We start from the raw sequence: 17386 nt of genomic DNA, 5'->3' as shown, positions 1-17386 counted from the left end.
GATGTGTTAGGGGATTTGTAATTAGTTTCTTAGCATTTCATGTTGATATTGTCAGCATAACAATTAGTTTGGCATAAAAATAGTGTGATTGTAATAACTATAAGCTACATATCTCGTCTTTGGCTTATCTTGACGCCTACATAATTAAAGAATTAGAGTTATAGTTTTACATTCGAGTAAAGAGTACTACGATGCCTATTGAGTTATGGTGGTGAGTTTCAAGGTGTTTCACCTTTTTGTTAGCGACCTTAATCTTTGACTTGGCATGCAGATTGTTGTGAATGCCGCTTAGGAAGTCACCTTACTTATTGATAAGTTAGAAGATTGTATGATGCCTATCTCGTCAGCTGGTAGTATTTGGGACTAAGCCTTTGAGCCATACACATACAAATATTCCTTTGTTTCATCTTTATAGTGCCCTACGGTAAATCATCTTTTCTTTGTTGATGACTCCTTTTTATTTTGTTCATCTAATACTCAAAGTGCGGTAAAAATTTCTACAATTCTAAGAACTTGTGAACTTTGCTTAGGCCAGAAAGTTAATTTTGAAAAATCAGCAATATATTTTAGCAAAAATACGACTGAGGAAGAAAAAGATAATATTATAGAGGAGATAGGAGTTAGGACAAATATATAGAGATAATTCGGGACTTTTTCTAGGATTACCTGTGGTAGTTGAAAGATCAAAGAAGGAAATGCTTGAGTTTATCAAAGAACGAGTTAAAACTAAGATAAAGGGTTGGAAGAGTAATTTCTTAAGCCCTGCAGGCAAAGAAGTCATGCTTAAATCAGTACTTTCTTCTATTCCTTCATATGCATCATGTTTTCAATTTCCAGATAACTTAGGAAAGTAGATTACTACCATTTTTTCTGATTTTTGGTGGGGAAAAATGAGGGGAAAAGGAAAATGCACTATGAAAAATGGCAGAAATTTTGTGAGGGAAAGTCCAAAGGGGGCCTTGATTTTCGAGATCTGAAACTATTTAACAAGGCCCTATTGACAAAACTTGCGTGGAGGATTTTAACCCAAGAGGATTCTTTGCTTCATAGGATGCTAAAAAGTAAATATTTTTCGAATACTTCTTTCCTAAGTACAGGATGTACCTCAGCAAGTTCTTGGATTTGGAAAAGTATTATGTGGGATGAGATTTGTTGCAACAAGGAATTTGATGGAGAGTAGGAGATAGAGAAAACATTAAGGTTTGGAGTGATTCTTGAATTCCTAATTCGATTGGTTTCAAACCCCTACGAGGACATCCACAAATAAATCCACAATTGAGGGTAAGCGACCTTATAGATCAACACCGTCTTATATGGAATATTCAAGATCTTCATCACCATTTTTGCCCTAATGATATCAACTCTATTTTGTCTATCCCAATATCTATCACTGGAAATTCTGATAAAGTTATTTGGCATTATACAAATTCAGGAAAGTACGAGGTAAGATTTGGTTATCATCTAGCGAAAAGCCTAGCTAATAGTACTGACCCTAGAACTGAAAACCTCAAGCCAGTGGTCAAGCTTTCCCAAAATCTTTTTGGACTTTCTTATGGTCACTTAAAATTAAAAACAAATACAAACATTTCCTTAGAAAATGCAAATGCATTCTTAATGTCCTTCCTGTTAGTACGAATATTTCTAAGAGATTGCATCAAAATTGTGATGTTTGTAGGGTTTGTGGCTTAGAAACTGAAACAGTTGATCATATGTTTTTCAGTTGCCCAAAAGCACAACTAGGATGGAAACTGACCCCATTAACTGGCCTAATGTAGAAAATGTTATGAATTTTGCAATATGGCGGAATGACTTATTTTGTAATACATGTCAATATCCAGAATCCATTGAGTTACTAAGATTGAATGTCTCTCTTTTATGGCAAATGTGGAAAGCGAGAAATTCATTATGCTTTAATGGTGGTACATATGAACCTAATGACGTAGTTAATAAGGCTTTATTTGATTTACATGAATATGACGATGTTGTGAAAAATTCGGCAGTTGTGAATCCTATATCAAACAAGATTTATGATGCAACTATTACTTTGGCCTGAGATAGGGTTGTTGTTTTCACTGATGCAGGTCTACAAAGGGAGAAGGAAAAAGCAAGCATCGGAATGGTGGCTATAGATAGCTGTGGTCATTTGCTTCATGTCTTTGGTACCGCTATTCAATTTGTAGGGAAGGCCATAACTGCTGAAGCACTAGCAATTCGGAAAGCTGTGGAAAGAGCACTACAAAAGGGTTGGTCAAAGGTTCACATACTGTCAGATGCAAAGAAAGTCATACAAATGTTGCACAAGAATTTGATAACATCTTGGGAAATAGAGACCATTTGCGAGGATGTCTGGCAATTGATGAAGTCTTTTGAAGAAATCGAGATTATATATATTCCTCGAACATGGAAAGTATTAGCTCATAATCTAGCAAAAATTTCTATTTCATGCATAAATAGAATTTCTTGGGATTCTGCCTTCCCAAGTTGTGTTGTAACGGATGCAATGGTGTCTTATGGACATCTGAAACATATTTTAAAGTAATGAAATAAAGTGTTTTCCTGAAAGAAAAAAAGAATAATTTTCTCAAATTTTAACCGCTACCTCTTGTCTTCTTTTTTGTAGAACCTGATCTCTATGTCAATTTACATTTTGTGTGAGTTTGGTTTAGGTCCTCATGTTTTGTAGTCTGGTCATTATAGAAGATTACTTCTAGTGCTCTATACTTGTTTTTTCCCTTCTTTTTGGTCGAAGTGTGTTCAATACTTGTTATCACTTGCAGCACAACCTTTACACAAGTAAGAGTTCAACATGGATTATAACATTAGCAATTAGCATAGCTAAATTACTAGCGTTGTTTATGTGCTGCATGTTTGTGTGGATGAGCACAAGTGCTGGTTTCTTTATTCCAATATTTGAGAAAGAAACCAAAGAGGCACAAATAAACAGGTAAGAGAGTATCTATAGCATTTTGAGACCATAACAAAAATATTTCAACACCCAAACTATTTATTTGGTTAAATAATACCTCACAGCAGATAATTGTACGTCGTGTAGTTGAACGTGTGTTACCAGATTTTCAAGGATGAATAACAGCCAGGCAAAAAGCATTCAAGTTTGTGCAACCCAGCCAAACACGATAATAAGTACTTTACTGCATAATACTATGAATTTTCCAGTTAGAATCCAGATTACATGTTGCAGATACCATGTCCAATGATCCTAGTTCCTGTTGAGAGACTTCATTATCTCTCGGCTAAAGAATCAAACTAAAGAATGTAGAGGAAAACCATACATTGAACACAGCCTGCATCAGGAAAAAGGCGTTCCCTTGCTCTAGTCATCAGTATGTATAGCTTGTGGGTGATTGATCCACCACTCAACAGCAAGAAGCATGAGCCGATATGTATTTGATGAAAACGACTACTACATCAGTAACACTTTCCGTATCTTTCTCATATAAATGAACAGAGACCACACAGCAAGCCACGCTGATATATATAGTAAAATCACACCAAAACCCACAAGAGAGGCAGCTCCAGATAAACTAAAGAGAACAATTACATGGTCAAAGTATTATCAGATTTCTATCAAAATTTCTTGTTCCTCCAAATTCATACAGGAGACTGAAAACAAAAGTTACCTGCTATCTCTGGTTAGCAGGAGGATGGTCAATGCAATCATCTGAGTGGCTGTTTTCCATTTCCCGAGGTTATTCACAGCTACAGCCTGAAAATTTTAACAGTCACTAATGCAATAAATAAAGCACAAGGAGTTACTCTATAAATAAAATGGCAGGTGGTTTTGAACCTCTGAAAGTTTACCACCCTGAGAAACCGCCCATTCTCGAACAGCTGACATAGTTATCTATAAAATAAGTTTGCAACATAAACCAAAAATCATTATTGACCACTTATCCACCAAATCTGACAAACCGAAGATGCAAAGAGATATGTTTTTTATCAGTAAGACGCAAAGAGATCATTGAGACACAAGATACATATATCAAAGGAAAAATAAGTAAAAACAAAAAGGTATCCCCAATTAGAACATTTGTTTAGTATATCATCCCTTGAGTTACAACAACTTCCATGTTAAATTTGAAAAGGCATATCACCAAAGTATCTTCTTCTTTTTTTAAAAAAATAAATGAAACTACAAGCTAAGGCCCTAAAGTAGCCAAACCAGACAAAACAGAAAAGGAAAAAAGGAAACTAAAAAAAAAAAAGGTTCAAAAGCAAAAAGACAACGGAATTGGGAATCTCAGTGAGCATCACCATCTCGGAAAACATAGAGCTTCTTCAATGGCCATATCACCAAAGTATCAGAAGTGAGTGCTAAGGAAAAAATATTGTTGACCTAACTTTAAATAGCAAGGTATTGGTGAACATTTCAACTGTAGTGTAAATGAAGTTTGTGAAAATGTACAATAGAGTTGCACCCATATTGTCAAGTGTGTTCGCTAATTAACTTGGGGGTCGTTTGATTATGGAACAAGTTATCCCGGAATTATAATACAGTTATAATGGGATAGTGTATTATAACTTTTAATGGTAGATGTTTGATTTAAAATAAGAGAAATGGAGATAAAGCTCTATTTCTTAGGGAGAAAAGCTTTGGATAAGGAAAATTGACATGTTCTATTCCGGGGTTGTTTTCCTAAAAGAAGCGTGGTGAAAAATAATACCATAATTGTGGTATAAAAAATCCCGGGATTGTTATCCCATATGAAGTGTGGAGTAAAGTAATACCATAGTTGTGGTATAACCAATCTCGGGATTGCTAATCCTAGGATCAAAAAGTGCAATCCCTTCCCATCACAATTTATGTGACACTTTTCGTCAAATTGACTCATGGGGGAATGAAATGTGCCAATTTTGTTTCCCTCCGGATAATTTTTGAATATCTAAATTTAAATATAGATCAACTCAATATTTTAAGATTAAAATTAAGATATTCAAAAATTATTCAGAAAGAAAACTATATAAGCTAGAATTCATCACATGTCAATATAATTTTAAAAAATACATTTTAAAATGTTGGTCAACTTTTGCATAGTTTGAATCTTGAAAAGTGACAAGTGCTACATAAATTGTCAGAGAGAGAGTACTAAATATGGGATAAGATAATCCCACAATTTATCCCGGGATTATAATCTCTTGTCCCACCACACAACGAGGTTACACTTCTGCATGACTTTGAATGACCATACCTCAATGATAACTTGCCAAAACATGAACAATTCTAAATTTTGTTATTTCTTTATTTATTTTAATTTTTTAAACAGTTCTAAACTTCAATTCAATATAAAGCTACAACATTACTTACGCTAAAACTAGAACTCCTTTCGTTTCAGTTTCTAATACTTCCCATCTTGGCATCTTGGGACGTTTATAAAACATTCACAACTCTCCAAAATTCAAATTCATAAATATATATAGTTTTAAACTCTGATTTTAATATTTTCCTATCAACCTAACTTCTCAACTATTAATTTTTATAAATTTTCTTCCACTATCAGTAATATGATATATAAGACAAATTATCATCTAGAAACGTCGTTTCCAGTCAAAAAACATGATATGAAACAGCATAGAGGGACTACTAATTAGCCTAGTCAAAGTTGACATAGAACAGTTATAAAAAAGACAATTCCAATGTGCAAGCTATAACCTAGATGTATCAAAAACGATACTACCATTTTATTTTATTTTTCCCCAAATATATCATAAAATATTTCACCTTATTGCCACAAAAAGAAATTGACATTTGGGAGAGGGCACAAAAATATTCTATTTTACACCAAAAACGCCATTAGTGACCACAAAGTTTCTACCTAAGTTTTCACAGAGAGATCATGTAGGGTGCTAATTAGGGGTGGGTGTTCCGATCTTTGGTTAGGTTCTTCAGAACTTCAATTTTTGGTTCTTCACTGGTGCATACCAAACCGAAATTAGTTCGGTTAAGTTAGAATAGGTTCTTAGGTATGTGCCTGATATAATGGATTGTTTTTATGCATGTAACATGGCTAACTTTTAATGCAAAAGAGGCTATTTTCAAATTAGCATCTTCACACTCAAATTAATTAGGGGCCGTTTGGTTTGAAGACAAATTATGTTGGGATTAGTTATGTTGGATTATACTTTATTGATTGTTTGGTTTAACATATTCAAAATAATATGCATTGCATAATTTCTAAAAATAAGTTGTTTGTTTACATAAATACTCTCCACCTTACTAGTTTTTGTTACTTTCTTTGCAAGCTTTAGTTATTCATTCTTAAAAATAAATTTGTCATCTTATTTAGCTTAAATATTTTTGTATGTGCATTCTCATGATTGTGCCGTGCGTTTTAAAATATAAATCTTCCATCGTATTTAGCTTAAAAATAAAACTTTCATCTTAAGTTTGTTAATGTAAATGAGATTTTATTATTGATGTCACTTCATGTAAGCACATATCACTCTCATATTGTAAAATATTAAAGTTATCTTCATTTTAATTGATAAATAAAGAGAAAAGACATAAAGTTACCACTGAAGTTGTCCCAAATATTCAAAAAGACACTTAAACTTTGTGGGGATCCTATTACCCCATTATTCTTATTTATAATGAATTTATTGTCCCATTATGAGCCTAGGTGGCAGGTAAAGTGTAGTTCAATCTCCATTTGGGGCATGAGTCAAGCCAAAAAATCTATTTTTTTAATTTTAACTTTCTCAATTCATTCCTTTCCATTATCTTCTTCACCCAAATTCAAAAACCCAATAACCTTTTCTTTATCTTCTTCAACTTAGAAGATTCATTTACTTCATTCATTTTTATCACTTTTTTCCTGTCTCTTTCTTTTCTTTGTTTCTTTTTCTTCGTTCATTATTTTAAAAAAAAAAAAAAAACAAATGTGAACTCCATTATTCGATTGATTAGAGAGTACTATGAAACTACATTTTTATTTTTATTTTTGGTTTGAATATAGAACTGCATTATCAATTTTAATCTAATTTTAGTGATGATTTAGGGGCGGAACTAGTGCAATAACAGGGAAGCATCATGGAGTACGTCAGAGACGGCAATGACTACTACTTTAGAGGAACGAAGGTTCAAGAAGAAAGAGGATTTAAAATTGAAAAAGAAAAATGGAGATCTTTTGGCTGCTACTTTAGTTTCATTTTCAATTATTTAAAAAATTTCACGCCTCCTCTCTTCATTTGGGGCATGTAGAGTAATGAAGGTTGAAGAGGAAAAATTGAAAATGAAAATAAAAAATTAAAAATTTTAAAAATTTAATACGTAGCAAACAACAATTGGTGCGTGATTGCACTTCCTTTCTTGCAATTGAGGTTGGGTGAAAAGTGGGATATTTATAACACTCTTAAATTGTCCAATGGGATAATATGACACTCACAAAGTTAAGGTGTCTTTTTGAAAATTCGAGACAACTTGTGGTGACTTTATGTCTTTTCTCATAAATAAATACAAATTTTCAAGTGATTAAAAGACTATTTAATTAAATATGTGATTCAAGAGTGGAGTGAACATTTTTAGAGAAATCAAAATATAAATAAACATAAGAATTAGTCAAATAAATTCGACATATAATATATTCATAAATAAAAATTATATTTATATCGTGTAATTCTCTAATGAAAAAATATATTTTCATAAAAATAACAAATAGTGAAGGTTGTGAATGTTATTATAAATGATATTAAACTTTTCTTTTTGAATATATATAGATGTATAAGTGATGTATAAAAGAGGGTATAAGGGGAAACTTTTGTTATTGTACATTTTTGTGCCGGATAAGTTAACCTGTATTACTGTTCCACCCACAAATAGGGATAACTTATCTCAGTCACAATTATTAATCTTGGGATAAGTTATCCCAGACTTTGTAACCAAACAAAGAATTGAGGGGTACTAAAAACTTATGCCCAAATTATTTTTCCTTATCCATCACACCAAACTCCCCCTTAGTACTTACTACTTAGGGCATGAATACCTAGAGTTGATAATAGAATGTTATCGTACAACTCAAAGTACTGGTGAATGTCTAAGGTACTTCTAGTTTCAGACAATGAACAGCTTGTGCACACTTCTCTCACTTTATAACTGGTGAATGTATACTCCTCTCACTTTATTCGTCTCCCAGTACTTTTGAGTTCACTTTAGGGGTCTCAAACAATGAACACTTAAAGCGGTTTGGCAGTTAGTACTTAGCACTGATTACATATAGTTGTAATTTTGTTACAGCAGAAGGCAAAAGCAAACAGCTAGCTATAACGAGCAGATGAAGCAAACAGCCAAACAACATTTGCAAAATTTTGGTTTTTTGGTCAACCAAAATACAGGAGCACTAATACCAAGAACCATACCCAATACAAAAAATTCAAAAAATTTAATACCGAACCGAATTAATTCGGTTCAATTCGATTTTTCTGTTATTATGCCCACTCCTAGCTTTATAGTATCAAAAAGGCCTGTATATTTTAACTTAAATAGACAGAAATATAGTGACTTGCTTAAAAACATTTTTTGAAAAAAAAAAACAATGAATCTTAAAGAACTTATTTTCCCAGATTGTTATTAAAACACTACAAATGAAAGATGCAAGTTCGTTGTGGAAAGGAACTTATGTCAATTTGAGGACATCCAATTCTAATCTAGAGATTATGAAGTATCAAGAATTAACCAAATGAAACTAAAGTAGGTTAAACGAAATACAATTACATGAATTTATACAGATTATCACTCACTCACCTCCCTGCCTATTATCGCAATCGAGGGGGACAGTTAATAGCCATGGAAACTGTCCAAACACACCGGACTCCAAAGGTTTGGTGCACAACAAGACCAAGGTAGCAGCAACCATTAACTGTTCCAGTTGAGAAGACAGGTATATCAATTATAAAAACATCATATTTACAAGGATATTTCCCCCCATATCTCATGCTTATTACCGGCAATTTTGCTAATAACACTATCCAAAATTGCAGGCAATAAGCATGATCCAATGGAAACAGAACGATAGAGAATACCTTGTCAGCCACTGGATCTAAAAACGCGCCAAAGGCAGTTCCTAAGTTCATCTGAAACCATCTAAAATTGTGATATTCCAAATATGGAAAATAAGAATTCCAGAAGAGATGATAATATGGAACTCAAAACAGCAGAAATGAGAACCTTGCGGGCAAGGTATCCATCAAGCCAGTCAGTTACTGCTGCTGCAATAAATATAGCCGTTGTAGCAGTTGGTCCCCACCAGCTATCAACATAGAATGCTAGATTAAACAGAGTACAAGGTCTACTTTATTTATACAGATTACCATTGCCAAACAACGTATACACTCATTTATCAGGCCAAGGTTCTGCCATAAATCAAAGAATGCTAAACACAAATTAAAACAGATCTTATATTTTTATTGACCTTCATCAGAAAAAGGAAAACAGATATTCTATTTCATCAACACTTGCAAGACAACGGATAAAGAAAAAGAACATGTACAAGGGATTGTACATCAGAAAATATTCCAATGAGCCACTGATGCATAAAGCCACCAGACACTATATTGACACTGTCACTTGTAACATATGGAACTCACACCTATATTAGCTTCACACATAACCAGTCCCAAACACAGATAAAGAGGAGGCTTGTGATAGATTTATGGTCAGCATATAAAAATTCTTAACTATGACTGATCTTTAAATACTGAAGTGACTAAGCATAATGAAATAGATCAGAGAATTTTCATGGCTAGCCTAACTAGTTTGGGATCGAGCTTGAATGATCAATTGACTTGTGACTTACCTAGACCATGTCTAGTAAAATTTGCCCAAAAGGAACTTATAAAGCTATACCAAATTAAAAAGAATTATTTTTTTTGAGGATAGTAAGAAGCGAACTAAAAAGAATTATGAAAGTAGAAAAAAACGATAAAGGCATAGAAGTGCCCACAAACCCATATCTATTTGCACTATGGTTGGATAAAGATCAGGTTACACAAGAAATCTTCTAACTAGGTCACTTATATGCTTCAAAGTCAATATCCAATATACTTAATTAATGCTAAACTCTGTGGCTCACTAGAAAAACTGTGTAACAACTCATAAGCAAAGCTATACATAGGGAACAAAGTACGGCCAAAATAATTCAATAGCCATTACACTTCAGTGTACGAGACTGAAGTGTTGATACAAGAGACGTGAAGGGTCTCATCGCATTATAACTTGACCTTAACATTGTGTAGACCTTGTTTAACTTTTTAACTTTCTTAACATTAACTCTCTTGAAAAGCAAGATTATATTGATACACAGCAGCACAAAAGAGATGCTGCAATGCAATATGTAGCTAGTTTTGAAGAACAAAACTCAATTTGTTAGTTAATGATTCGACGAATTAAGTTGGCCTATAGGGGTATCAACCTCATTTACATCAATCATTTTACACCAAAAAGCTAACAAAGAGTGCTCCTGTGTATTAGGCTGATGATATTGTTAATTATGCCATCTACAAGTCTTAGTTTCCTTTTCCTAAGTGCTACCCACCAGATCCATGCAAGGCTAGAATTCCATATTGGTTAGGGATCCTTTGTCCAATTCTCTTCAGTTCCAGCATTGTAGTAATTCAGTTGAGTCCTTTTGAATGGGTCATTTCAGCCAAAAAAAAAGTGGTGAAACATACTTGCAGTGTAGAAATAGGTGACCAGCATCCTCAGCCTCCCTTTCACACTGGAGGCATCTGTTGCAGAGAAAGAACCCTCTTCGTATGCATGTTATGCCAAGTCAATCACGCCTCATGTGCAATATAAGGACTAAGGAGCTTTTGAAAAGAGTTAGTGATATTCAAGTTAGCGATGCTTTTTACTGGAATATCACCGACTCTTGAACAATTAGGTGAAAAAAGCTCTAACAACCCAAAATAAGAGGGATCACAATAATCATTAGCTCAAAATAAAAAAAGATCAGGATACTGTGGGCAGGACACCACCAAATAATAAATCATTTTGAAAGGGATCTAAAGGGTTATTGAGGCTGAAGCTTTCTAGAACATAAAGCATAAGTGGAAACTTTCTAACGTGAAACCAGAAAGAGACAGGAAGGGGGGAAGAAGAAGAGAGAAAAATCAAGGTCATACTATAAGGAATCAAGGTATGGATACGTTTCTTGTTTCTATTTAATTAATATTATTATATGTATGATTATTGTTGTATTGGGCTGAGTTTTGGCTAGTCAAGAACGCCCATGTTCAAAATATGGAGATAGCAGAGATGAGGATGTTCACATGGATGTGTGGGCATAATAAGAGGTATAGGATTAGGAATAAAGTTATACTGGCAAGATAGAAAGGCCTGTGGCAGACAAGATGAGGGATGCGATCTAAGATGGTTCGAGCATGATGAGAGAAGGTGCAAGGATGCACTAGTGAGGAGGAGTGAGAGTTTGGATGTTGCAGGAGTTAGAAGCGCACTGTATTGTCAAAGGTGTGTTTAGGCCCTGAAGCAAGGCTTCAAAATGTGTTGAGCGCTTTGCATTGCTTAGTGTGCACTTCAATGTCGTCATTAAGGTTCTAAGGCATACTTTTCTTTGCCAATGATCCTCTTATGAAGAGGCGGCACTAAACAATTGATATTTCACTTTATCATTAAAAAAATCAATTTCTTTTTTCATATATTTGTCATTTATGTTTATAATTATTAGTGTTGGACTAAACATATATATCTGTATGTTTTCTCCCTTTTTGCCTTTTTTCATTAAAGCCCATGTTTTATTTACTCTTTGCACTTAAAGCCCCAACAAACCTTAACGTTTTTGCTTTTGGTAACAACTAGAGAGGTAGAGGTAGGCCAAAGAAAAATTAGAGAAAGTGATTAAACATGACATGACACAACTTCAGCTAACTGAGGGCGTAACCTTAGACAAAAAGGTTAGGAGTCAAGGATTAGGGTAAAAGGTTATAAGATAGTTGAGGATTGTCGCACTTTGTGTGGAAGAGGTAGGAGGCTAGCCACCTCATCTCCTCTTCTTCTTTTAGTAATATTGTTTAATTGTCGCATCGTTTCTGATTTTTCAATTAGTATTACTATCAATTGTTGCACTTGTCTTGTATCTTGTTATTTTATTGTGTTTTTTCTTACAATCGTGTGTCGAATATATTTCTTTTGAGTCAAGGGTCTCTTGAAAATGACCTTTCTCCCCCCATCAAAGTAGGGAGGTATGCAAATAGATATGACGTTGATGGGGCTGCTTTAAATAGTGATATTAGCATTTGGAACTTGGAAGAGGTGGTATTCTAATAGGATTGATTGAGTTCACATATTCAAGACTAATATACATATCTACGCATCTATACTCCCTTCAAAGATTTAAACAGAGAAATCCGTAACTCCAAAATGGTGAATTATTAGTTTGTCTAATCTAATGGATCTAATGGCTAATAAATGATGAAGGGATTGGAATTTATAGGTAACCTAGAATTTGAATGGGTTTATGGGCATGCCAGAGGAACTTTGACTTCAAATCTGACCAAAGCCTTAGGGGATTGAGATATTTTGCGTAGCTTGAAGACATTTGACCTTAGTATGAGCCTTGTAAGAACTAAGAAGGGGCACTAGCTCCAAAGTAAGGTAAGTGGAGCTAATAGTTGTTAGCCCTTTGGACAAAGTTACCCCATACATGTCTTGGTTGGAGGTAGCAAATACCCTTGTGGAATTAGGGATCGTTTGGTAGAGTGTATAAGAATAATGCTAAATAGAGTGTATTAGCAATGCATGTATTAGTTATGCTTGCATTAATTATAGTTTGGTTTGATGCATTTAAAATAGTATGCATTGCATTAAAAAAATTATTTACAAAGATACTCTCCACTATTATGGTGGAAAAAATGTAAAAAGGTTTTGAGGGGTAATTGAATCTTTAATCATATTAATGCATGCATTAAAACCATTGCATTGCTAATACCTAGAAATCCATGGTATTAGTAATACACACCTTAATACACAATAAAGTGTATAACTAATGCTTGGGTAAGAAAAAAGTACCAAACAATGTACTAGCAATACACCATTATTTTTGCTAATACACTCTACCAAACGAGCCCTTAGTTAGTTAAGGTGCGCTAGCAGGTAAGGTGTGCGAAAGCTGACTCGAACACCACAGTTATGAAAAAATGTTTTGGAAATCCTATTGAGATAGCTACTATTTTTATACCACGATATAATTTGTTATGATGATGTTAAAGAATGACAAAAAGTCCCACATTGGTGGTTAATGAGATGGGTGGACTCCTTATAAGGCTTGGGTAATCCTCCTCCCTTTGAGCTAGCTTTTGGGGTGTGAGTTAGGCCTTAGACCTAATTTAACACGGTATCAGAGCCAAGCCCATCCCAATTTGTTGTTCACCGATGATGGGCCCCCATTTAGAAGTGTTCACACTCCAGTTGAGGTCTGGGCATGTGGGGGAGTGTTAAGATGCCCTATATCGGTAGAGGGATGAGAATTTGGTCTCCTTATATGGACTTGGACAAACCTTTCCTCAAGAGCTAGCTTTTGGGGTTGAGTTAGGCCTAGGTTTCAAATCTTTACATGTTAAATTAGGTCTTATGCCTAACTCACACCCCAAAAGCAAGCTCAAAGGGAGGAGGATTGTTCAAGTCTTATAAGGAGTCCACCCATCTCATTAATCATCAATGTGGGACTTTTTGTCATTCTTTAACACCTCACCTCACGCCCAGTGCATGGGCAATTTTGATTATGGGGGCCCCAACATCGGGTGAGATGGGCCCTGCTCTGATACCATATAAAGATATGACACATGAGTCTAACTCAACCCCAAAAGCTAACTCTTGAGGAGAGGTTTGTCCAAGTCCATATAAGGATACCAAATTTCCATCTCTCTACCGATGTGGGACATCTTAACAGATGATTTATGACGTGGATTTCATTTCTGCATCTCACGTCTAATTTAACCTATACCCTCCAATCTTTTTTTTATGACAAGGGAAACCCGCCTTATACCCTCCAACCTAGTGACTTGGACACCTAAAGTATTATTAAATCAAAGAATAACACAATGTATTAGCTACTTACATAGAACTACAAACTTTATGGGCCGATAAATTGCTATATTAGCCTAAATAACCAATCGGACAGTTAATTGGAAAGTAAGTCATCCAAAGGATACCTCAATTACCTAGTGCATATATATCATCAATTTGTGGAAAGCTGCCGAGTTTGCTATTTACTACTGAACCAAAATCAAAATTCGCAGACGGGTAAGCTTCCCAGTGTCAACTTAGAATACTTATTCCAAATTACTACTGCATTATTTTCCTGACATGAATACAATTCGTGATTTTCTAGGGACTAGCGGATCAGGATAATGCTCAAAATCAATTTAACAAAATGAAATTTAGAGGTGATCAGAGAACATAAATTAGTCAATAAGCTTAGGCAAAACATGACTAACAAAAGCATCAACCTCAAGGTTCCGATGGAGTTCCAGTTATCAGATCAACATTATAGCTGGAAACTTACTGGTTACCAAAAGCGGAACAGCAGCCACACGGCCAATTGTTAAAATCGTGGGCAATGTGAGCAACTTTTCAGACTTGGACGGTATATGCAGAGATGGTTTTTCACGGCGAAGATCCTCCTCCTTGTGATCAGGTGTGGGTCCCATCTGAGTAGTAGAAATACTTCTTACAGCAAAGTCAGCATATCTGTGACCTAAACGCCCTAGGAATTTCCGGCGGGAAGGAGAATGAATATACAAAGAGTAGCGTGTGTGAGCGGCAGCGGCGACGATGGAGGAGTTAGAAATGCCGGTGCCGGTGGTAAAAGAGCGAAACCAATTATAGGGCTTGTGAGAATTATAATAAATAGAGGCAACAACGTAGAGTTTGAGAGTTCCGGGCATGTTGTATAATTACGCAACAACTGCTTTTTAGGTTGGTTAGTAGGTGAGGAGAATATGGCTTTTTCTTGCAGTAAGTAACGTTAAGAGTTGGGCGGTCAATAATACTAACATCTTTTGTTTTCTTCCAATTGATTGAAGAATGGGGTGGGGACAGGATTGGGGGATATCCTGCCTCACCACCTCTGCTTTTTCACTCATATTTCTAACTAGTGTGAATTCATTCGCGCTTCACGCGGTCATGAAAAACACAAATAATTTACTAAATATTTATTTGAATAAAAGAGACATTATACATATAAAAAATGTATTTTTATGTATATTTAATAATTTTAGTTTAAATTTTTAAATAATTTTTAAGAGTTTTTTCTCACATAAAAAGAATAAAAAATAATTATATTATACCTTCATATAAATGTATAGATGTATAATTTGGTTCCATAGGAAAAAAACATGAATTTTAAAATAATTTTTAAGAGTTCCTTCTCACATAAAAAGAATATAAAATAATTATATTATACCTTCCTATAAATGTATAGATGTATAATTTGGTTCCATAGGAAAAAACATGAATTTTTTTACATGTAATCATCTTCTTTAGAAGTGAAAGAACTTTTTGTAATTTATAATCATTTTAAAATAAATAACATAAATACACTATTTTTCAAAGTAAAAATCATTAGAAGAAGAGATAAATAAATATACTTTTAAATAATAGATTTATATATATATAAGATTTGTTAAATATAATTAATATACTTTTAATGTAATAAGTTTGTTACAATTAAATTGTGACTAATGTTTTTGAAACTTCTACGTACCAATTAACTTTAATGAAGAATAATAATTTTTATAACATGAAAAAATATAATTAATGTTCTTGTTCTAAGAAAGTCAGTCAACTAATTGTTATTATAATTTCAAAACATTATGAGCATGTAAGCCAAAATGAACTCAAACAATGGTGACCCAAAATGCCATATTCTCATATTTATTATATATTTAGGCTATTAATCCAGATACAATATATATTTGACTAAATACACATACATCATCTTCTTATTTTTGAATTTTAGAGATAAATCTAGTACTAATTTGTAATCTCTCAGTATAAAACAAACTTATACTTAGTTAATACTTTATGATATTCATTTGTGTTGTTAAATTTGACGTTATTCATTTCGATCTTTTCCGCCCTCCTCTAACCAAATATGAAATGTAGTTATGTTTAAAGAATTGAATTTTGTAGAAAAATAATAAATAATACAACTTGACCTTATGATGAAAACGTAAGTTATATCCTTTCTTTATAATATCAATAACAATGATTGTGTCTCAATTAATTCAAATAATACAAATGTTTCTTTTTTGTGTATATACACTTTTTTTAGAATTACCGCATCATCTCTCCCTCTGTGTTATTTATATTTATCTTTTAAATTTTTTATGCAGGCATATTTCTCGATAGCTTTAAGACTTTACATAATAAATAACAAAAAAAAATATGTTATTAAATTTTATTTCTTTTAAGCAATTAATTATATATTTTAAAATTTGATTAGTATCGGACTTTTAACATAATTAAGTTACTAATTTGAACCAAAAGAAAAGATTTATAAATTTTAAATTTAATTTATATTTATAGCAGAATTTCAACCATAATTAAGATAAATTCATGTGGAAGTGATATCTCATTTGGATCTACTCTAGAATTTTATAATACTAATTTGAACTAAAAGAAATTATAGACTTAGAGCCCGTTTGGATTGACTTAAAAAAAGTAACTTTTAAAAAGGAACTTTTTAAAGTGCTGGAACTTATTTTTAAAATAAGTAGTTATGTGTTTGGATAAAAGTGTTGCAGTTGAAAAAAAAGTTGTTGATGTGTTTGGCAAATAAGTGCTGGTAAACACTTTTTTTTTATCAAAATGTCTGAAATACCCTTTAAGTTGTTAACATGATAAAAAGTTGATTAATTTAAGGTTTTTATACTTAAAAAAAAATTAAAACAAAATTAATTTATGTTTTACATCCATAAATAATACTCCCTCTGTCCCATTTTATGTGTACTATTTCCTTTTTGGTCAGTCCCAAAAAGAATGTCACATTTCCTTATATGGTAAGTTTATAAAGGTACAATTCCTCTTTTATCCTTGTTGGTCCCACTTAATCTTAAAATAATACTCCAATACATTTATAAGGAGAGAAAAAAAAAAGTCTACTTTTTAAAGGGCAATTTGGTAAACATTTCAAAGTCTTCATTTATTTCTTAAACTTCGTGCCCGGTCAAATGTTGCCACATAAAATAGAACGGAGGGAGTAATATTTTCCTATCATTCACATATTTCTTTACCACCTTATAAGAGGAATATAAATTCATATTTCAGAAATAATAATAATAATAATAATAATAATAAAAATAATAATAATAGTAATAGTAATAATAATAAAATAATCAAATAATAATAATAATAGTA

The 17386-nt window shown here is 33.2% G+C and overlaps 1 pseudogene; it reads right to left on the bottom strand.

Moving 5' to 3' along the window:
• Window positions 1-3128: 3128 nt before the first annotated feature.
• Window positions 3129-14931, bottom strand: LOC125855023 (CDP-diacylglycerol--glycerol-3-phosphate 3-phosphatidyltransferase 2-like; annotated as a pseudogene).
• Window positions 14932-17386: the final 2455 nt, after the last annotated feature.

Source organism: Solanum stenotomum, chromosome 2 (assembly GCF_019186545.1).
Source record: "Solanum stenotomum isolate F172 chromosome 2, ASM1918654v1, whole genome shotgun sequence".
NCBI classification, from domain to species: domain Eukaryota; kingdom Viridiplantae; phylum Streptophyta; class Magnoliopsida; order Solanales; family Solanaceae; genus Solanum; species Solanum stenotomum.
The sequence above is the reverse complement of the archived record's forward strand: the minus strand, read 5'-3'. Positions and strand labels throughout refer to the sequence as shown.